Genomic DNA, 7,598 nt, shown 5'->3' with positions numbered 1-7,598 from the left:
TGGTTTGCAGAGAGAAGGATTCGCTTGCTCAACTCTTATTTACCATGACATAAATTTACATAGAAAATGATATAATTGAGCTTTAGCCATTAGGTTTGTAGGCACATTATGAAATGTGGCAGGATCACAAAGCGCTGTGAAGACACACCATCTTCATAGCTCCTGAAAAGAGACTAAAAATAGCTGTTCAGGAGTAGTTCACACATCTCTGATTCCTTTAAGCCTATTAGATTAGGAAAAAGACTCTGCTGTTGTGTGTTTTGATCAGATCCAGCTGTTTGTTTAGCCCTAAAGATCATTGGCACCACAAGCGAGGGATGGTACAGGGATGATAATGTGGCTAACAGATATTTCCAAAACATCTGTCAGATATAGCTAAATTCTGTCACTTTACTCTCACTGAAGGATACTAAAATGAATGGGAGAATTAGTGGAATAAATTAGTATGTATTGGAAGGATGTCAGAATACAGGCCCATGTGACTATGAAAATCTGAATTATAACACACAAAAAGTAAATGGAGAGTTGCATGAATTTCAAGAGATTTTCACCTTGGTTGTGGTGTAAGTGGGAAGTCAGTTGTGAAGCTTCTAACCTGTTTCTACAATGGTCAAATTCAGATTTTGCAATTTACTCAAAGATTAAGAGATAAACAAGCAAAGAAAACACAACAAAACACAAACCCATTCTCTAAAAGAATGGGAGAACTGACAAGTTGATAAAGAACCTGTTGTCTGTTCAAAGGTGACCCAGGTCAGCGGAGGTTGAATTTGCCTTCTTTTTTGTCAGGAGTTTAATGTTTGTCGAGGGTCTGCGGATTTCTCCATTTCCTGAGCATTTTTTTTTTCCAATCTGGCAATTCTACAAAGCAGACGTTGGACTTTAAATGTATTTGCCCAGCTTGTTCTGGGTGCTATGAACTGCAAATAAAGACGCTGGCATCAAAAGGGGATGGGGTGCTTTGAAGATGAAGGGCTTGACAAGGAGCCAAGGGGCCGATGGACCAGTGAGAACTGGGATTCTCATGGGACTTAAATGACACTGCCGGCTGGTGAAAGCAAATGCTCCAGAAAGGAACGGGGGAGATCTTCATGGCTTCTTAACATGCTTCTCATCTCCTGTATCTCGGCGGCAAAAGCCTCAATTGGCTGGGAACAATGTGTGGTGGCAAGTGTTGAAATGCAGCGGTAATCACAAAAATAACACTGTCTAATGATATGATCAGGCTTCCTTTTTCAGAATCTAATGATGTTAAAATAAATGGAATTACGTTGCTTTTCATTTTTTTTAAGTCAGTAAATTCCAAAAGAGGATTTGCCCCATTTCTACAATGTGCTTAAGGACTTAGAGCACACGATCAACTGCAGATTTATTAGGCATTCGGCATACGGCATTCTCTGCTTAAAGCTGCTCAGCGCCTTTTCGTTCTGGTCAAGGAGGATTTTTTTCATCTTAATCATTATTTGTGAGACCATATGTGGCATTGCATTTTCGAGAGCTTCTTTTTTATTGCACAGAAAATGCGATGAACACTCTTTACTATGAACAGCAAGGAAAGCCGATGTTATTGGTAAGACCTCGAAAACACAAATTGGAGAAAATACCACAGAAAGGTCTCTAGCGGAAGGTTTTTCCCTTTTATTGGTGTGGTCAGTGAGAATTCTTCCCGTGACTTCAGTGGACCTTGGATCAAATCACTCTCTAACTCTCCCCCTCTGCTGGCAGTTGAGCTCTTGCTGCGCTGTCAGAGCTGCACAGCATCTCTGAGCTTTGCTAAAAAATCTTTTAACAAGTCACATAGCGGGAAAAGTAACAGACCCTAGAGAAGGACAGGGAGATTCTGCAGTCTGAACTGTGTCTGTTTATTTGTTTGTAGCAATTGGAACCAAGCACAGAGACTGTGATTGATAACAGCGGGTCAAGAGGAGTTTGTTTCTGGTTCAAACACAGAGCAAGCATTCGGTAAGGGCACCTCAGACTTTTACCGTCCTTTGTTTGATAAACCAAATCAATCTCCACCACTAAGTCAACAAAGCATTATACTGTTCTTATATTTTGAAACACAAAATAGATAACATACAAACCGGTGGCTGCAGATAAGATTATTTCACACACTTTTGAAAGCCACTGCAATTTACAGAATATACAACACCGGTGCAGTCTGTGCTCTGCAATATCGTACATTATAGATCTTAAAAATTGTGCTCTGTAATGTGCAGGAAGATTGGATGGTTGCATCTGAAATGTTTAGGTTTTACGTGTACATCATGTGAGAGTGGTTTGTCTGACAGGAATATTTTCCTGCTCCTGTTTCACAGCCCTTCTTGATGCAGTTTTGTTTTTTGTTAATCTGCTCTGCACAAATCTGTGCTTTGTTCAGCACAAAGGCATGAAAGTTGCCAAAAGTAAATGACAAACTCTATTGGAGGAAGAGAAATCCAGTCATTTAAGTAAACTTTTCCACCAGTGTTTAGAAATTTCCTCTCTCAATAGAAGCTGAAGCATTTCTTTTCAATGTTTCTTCTGGCCAGCTGTGAATATGTTTTAAATATATAACGCAGAATACTGGGGTACTATGGAGGTCCTGATTTTCAACAGAAACTTAAAATTCTCTGCCTTTGATGGAAAAATTCTCGCCTGAAAATATTTTGGTGCCTTAGGAGGGTATTAAATTCCCAGGTATTTGCTCAGTTCTAACGACAGCTGTTTCCTCCTGCAGACCCAACTGGAAGCGGTGATCGAGCTGGCTATGAACTAAGTTGATTTATTTAGTAGGCAGATTACTTTGCAGTCGTGGAGTATGAAACACTCTCAGCCAAAAATGAAATTACTAATGTTCAAGAGAATGGCAGAGAAGTATGTCTTAGACAAATCAGGCTCTAACCTTCATCAACCCAAATGACAGTTTTATCTAAATTGCCAGATCAGCTCCACAGTGTCCATGGTTGATTCATTTTCTTCTGGCATAATTATGCACAGAAACATTTTTTGAGGAGAAAGTACAATCAATATTTTACTGAAAATAGTTTTTAGATAATTTTTTGGTTAACTCTAGGTAAAAAGCTCTTTTTCTTTATACTCTCTTAGTGCTGATGAAAGGTAAGAGAACATGGAGAAAAAGACTTTGCTAGTTTGGGACTTTGGCGCATTTTCAAAATTCAGACACTTTCACCTTGTCTTTTGTTCCTAGCTCAAATTCACAAAATCCTCTTAGGTTAATTTCTTTTCCAGTACAAAGCGCTATGAAACCTAAACCGACAGAAAGGCATTTTCTTCTTTTCCGTCCCCCCCACCGCAGGAGGGGATGATCCCGCTGCGGGTGAGCGGGCAGCGCCGGGCAGCTCCCAGCTCCGGGCCGTGCTCGGGGGTGCAGGTTTGGGTTTCACAGCTGCTGAGCGGGCCCGGCTGGGGGGCTGCCGGGTGCCCTGCTCGGTGCTGGCTCATCCAGCCCCCCTGGGACTGCGCTGGCCCTGCTGGACGGAGACCCCCCACCCGCTTCCCCCCCCGGTGCCGGGGCTCGGCCGCCGCCGGCCGTGGTGCTGAAGGGAGAGCGCCCGCCCCGCGCCGGGCCCCGCCCACTGCCGCCCTGACCCCGCCCACTCCCGCCCTGGCCCCGCCCCGGCGCCACCGCCCCCTCCCTCCCCTGCCCCTTCAGGGCCCGCTCCTGGTGTTTTCGAGTCGTTTTGCAAAAAATAAAGGCGGTGTCAAAGTGCTTCTGCAGCACTCACTAGGAGAGAAGTTGTTCAAAGCAGCGTTCCTGCCCCAAATTCTCTCGAATCATAGGATCATTTAGGTCAGAAAAGGCCTTTGAGATCATCGAGTTCAACCATAAACCCAATACTGCCAAGTCCACCGCTAAACTGTGTCCCTAAACAGCTCATCTACACGTCTTTTAATTATCTCCAGGAATGGTGACTCAGCCTCTTCCCTGGACAGCCCGTTCCAATGCTTGATAACCTTTCGGTGAAGACATTTTTCCAGTTTGCACCTCCCCTGCCACAACTTGAGGCTGTTTCTCCTCATGCTATCACTTGTTACTTTCAGGTAGTTGTAGAGAGCGATCAGGTCTCCCCTCGCCTTCCTTTTCTCCAGGCTAAACAACTGCAGTTCCCTCAGCTGCTCCTCAAAGGTCTTGTGCTCTAAATTCTTCCGCAGCATCGTTGTTCTTCTTTGGACACACTCCAGCACCTCAGTGTCTATGGACAATGTCCACTGTGCTCTGTAGAACTTAATTTCTCCTTCTCAGTAACAATTACTGAGATCTTAAATATTACAGTAGTACTTAATGCCCCCAGTAATGGTCTGTTGTGCTGCTTTATTAACACAGAGCAAAGGATTGGTCTCCAGCCTCAATTGCCTACAGCTTAATTAGGTATGACACATTACTTCTTGTGCTCAACTCCTGCAGGGGGATGTTGTATGTTGTTAAACAGCTGCTGGAATCTGCCCGAGAGGGAAATCTATTTATAGGTTATATTTCAGGTTGTAAAGTTTGCAACTCTGCTTAGGAAACAGCAAAGCTATAGAACTGCGCTGGATTATTAAGAATGTTCAGTCGCACAGAACAATAACTGTAAAACAAGGGGTCAGCCACCGGCGGGCCCTGTGTGGGTGGTGTGCGGGGATGGAGAGCACAGGTCACCCCGGGTGCAAGGGCTGCTGCTGAGCAGCAATACCTAAGTGGTCAGAGACCATTAACAATGACCCTCTGGCCTGTGGAACTGGCTGGATCCAGACAGCTCAAAAATAATGTAACCCCACTGGAGGGACTGTACTTATGCAATGGGGAGTTCTGGGAGAGATTTTCTGACTCAGTGAGGAGTCTGGGACCTGGAAGTACAAAGGTTAGTGAAAATTAAGACTTTTTCTACTTCAGGTACTTTAGAAACAATGACTTCCTGGTGCTCAGTAACATCTAAAGACCAAAGGGTTAGCTATGCAGTTGGCGAGGGCTGCGCCATTTCTATTTATCAGGTATCCCATTTGAATTCCCCTGCCAAGAGCTGAATATTTAGGATTTCCATGGCAACATATTTCTGAACCCATGTTACAGTCAAACTGACGTGTGTCAACTGATACAGGGATCAAGGAGGCAGTGGCTGAATTTATTCAAGCAATCACATTCTCTTTTCCAAGGCTAATGCGCATGAATACTGAGTTAGCAAACTAAATTGACAGGGATTTCATCTCAATGAACATGTATAATGTTCCAGCCCAGTAGAGTAGCATTTAATTGATGAGTGGGATTATATTTACATAGCAATTATAACAAAGCCGAGGTTGGCTTTATGTGAAAGACTGTTTGCTGTAATATCTTGCTGCTTGGGTGTCCAGGAAAGCTGTTCCTTTATGGGCAAGAAAAAACATCGGCACAGATGCACTCAGTTTCTACATGGGCTTCTTTTCATATTCTGCAAATACTCACTTCATGAGCCAACTCAATAGTCAGTTTGTGGTTGCCTTAGATACATACATTAATTTGCTCCATTATAACTTAGATGCCGATTGTTTAACTGCACGAGTATTAATAGTTATTCACTGCTATCCTCAAATGGCTGTTTGGTGGCTAATCTAAAATGAATAAGAGCTCATGCTAAATCCCGTATAAGTCAATGGGCGTCTTTCTCCTCATTTCATTCAGAGCTGGAATTATCTATCCCCATTGCAGTGCCCCCAAATATTCATTTTTTGTCCTCAAGACACCTCTGCAAGGTAAGGTAATGCCACTGACTCAGTTTCACAGATGGAAAGCTGGGGCAGAAAGTTACCTCAGAATCATCCGGCGAATATACAGAGGTCCTGACCCTCATCATCCCTTCAGTCTGGATTTCTTTCCGTGGATGGTGGGATGTGGAAGGTGCATGCCTGGGTTTGGTCCAACCCGGGGTTGGATTCAAGGGGAGGGAAGCAGCTTGAATTCCCAAATGGTCAGACATGATCATCCTCTTGAACTTTGAGAACAGACCGTATTTTAGGTCCATCTTCATTGCTACACTAGGAAGATATCCCCAAATGCCTTACCTAAGATCTGCTGGGCTAGAGACAGGGAAATAAACTTAGATCTCTTGAGACTTTTACCACAAGAAGAGTTTTCTTCTGTTAATCCAGGCTTTCACTGCTCTCAGTCTTATTGCCATTGAAATTGTCTCCAATTGGTATTACAATTGCCTTGTTGACATCATTAGTAAAGCACATAATAGATGGCTGCACTGCTCTGATATTTATCTTTAGGTCAGCAGCTATTGAAACTCCAGAGGCAAATAAGAAAAAGCATAGACTCTTTATTAGTAGAACTTAATTTAACTGTATTTAAACTTCATTAAGGAGTAAAAAAAATGACCTTTCTTAATGCACTCTTTCTTTATGAAGTATGAAATAAGGATATTAGATTAGTTTGATCCTGGTTCATATTATGCACACACAGTAGATGAGAATGCAAAAATTCCCTCATTCAGTTAGGTACTCTTGGATGTCAAATCAAAGACCAGGTGCTCCACAAGCCCATTTCCTTTCTTCAGTGTTTTATGTTTCCTAGCCCTGTAATTCCCCCCAGGAAACCAGAAGAAATCTTAATTTCTTGCCCCCTTCCCCCCATTAAAGTAACAGTTCTGGTCATTTAAACAATCAAGCACATGTTCTTACACTGTCTGCACCTCATGCTATCCATAAATGGTGATGTGGTAAGAAAAACCATGGAGGAAAGGAAAGGAAATGACATTAACCTTTTCCATCTGATAAATAAGGGCTCTATTCAGCTGCAATAATCCACATCCTCCCCTGGAGATCCAGTTAATGTAATACCTAAGGGCTCAGTTCATTTAAAATTATTTCCACACTGCCCAGCTGATTTCTTGGTGGATTATTTAGTCCCCAGACTGAAATATTCTCCCACAGCACATGTAAAAGGGCTGGAGCCCTTCTGTAGCTCCCAACAGCCTGAATGTGCGATCAGAGGTGCCAGAGGGTCCGTGACATCCATGTGCTTTATCTGCGCCCTCTAAGTTGACAGGAACCTTTGCACTGATTTTTCATGGGACCACCAATCCATAAGCGCTGAAGATATCACATCTTGTCCCCCTTGCTGCTCTTCCTTGTGGGAGGCTTCTCACCTCCCTATCAAACTTTAAGCACCTGCAGTTTATAGGTGATAAAAAGAGAGTTAGAACTTTGAGTGGGTGCAAAATTAGAGCAACAGACTCAGGTGGTTCGAAAAAGGCAGCCTGGATTATGAACGTTGTTGCTGGGGCTTGGGGTAATCGATGTAGATCAGTGAGCGCTGCAAGGTTCCTCGAGCAATCCACACTCCCAAAGGCTAAAAATGAGAACTGAAATGCAGGTTTTTTCTTCCCTTTCCCCCTTTGCAATACAGAGATGGCTCCAGTGTGATGGCCCAGCTGCCCCTGCCCAAGGAAGCTGCAAAGACAAGGGACTGTTTGTGTGCACCGAGACAGATGTTTTGAAAGCAGGACAGGGGAGCGAGGCTCACAGAATCCACCTGCAAATCAGTGGGAAACAGTCGTCTAACTTCAGTAACATTATGTGAAAATCCCAGATCTATTACATTAGTTGTATTGATCCATAGTCAGTTGAAAGCCATG

The sequence above is a fragment of the Streptopelia decaocto genome (assembly GCF_964273445.1).
Source record: "Streptopelia decaocto genome assembly, chromosome: 16".
Taxonomy (NCBI): Eukaryota; Metazoa; Chordata; class Aves; order Columbiformes; family Columbidae; genus Streptopelia; species Streptopelia decaocto.
Note: the sequence above shows the minus strand (reverse complement) of the source record.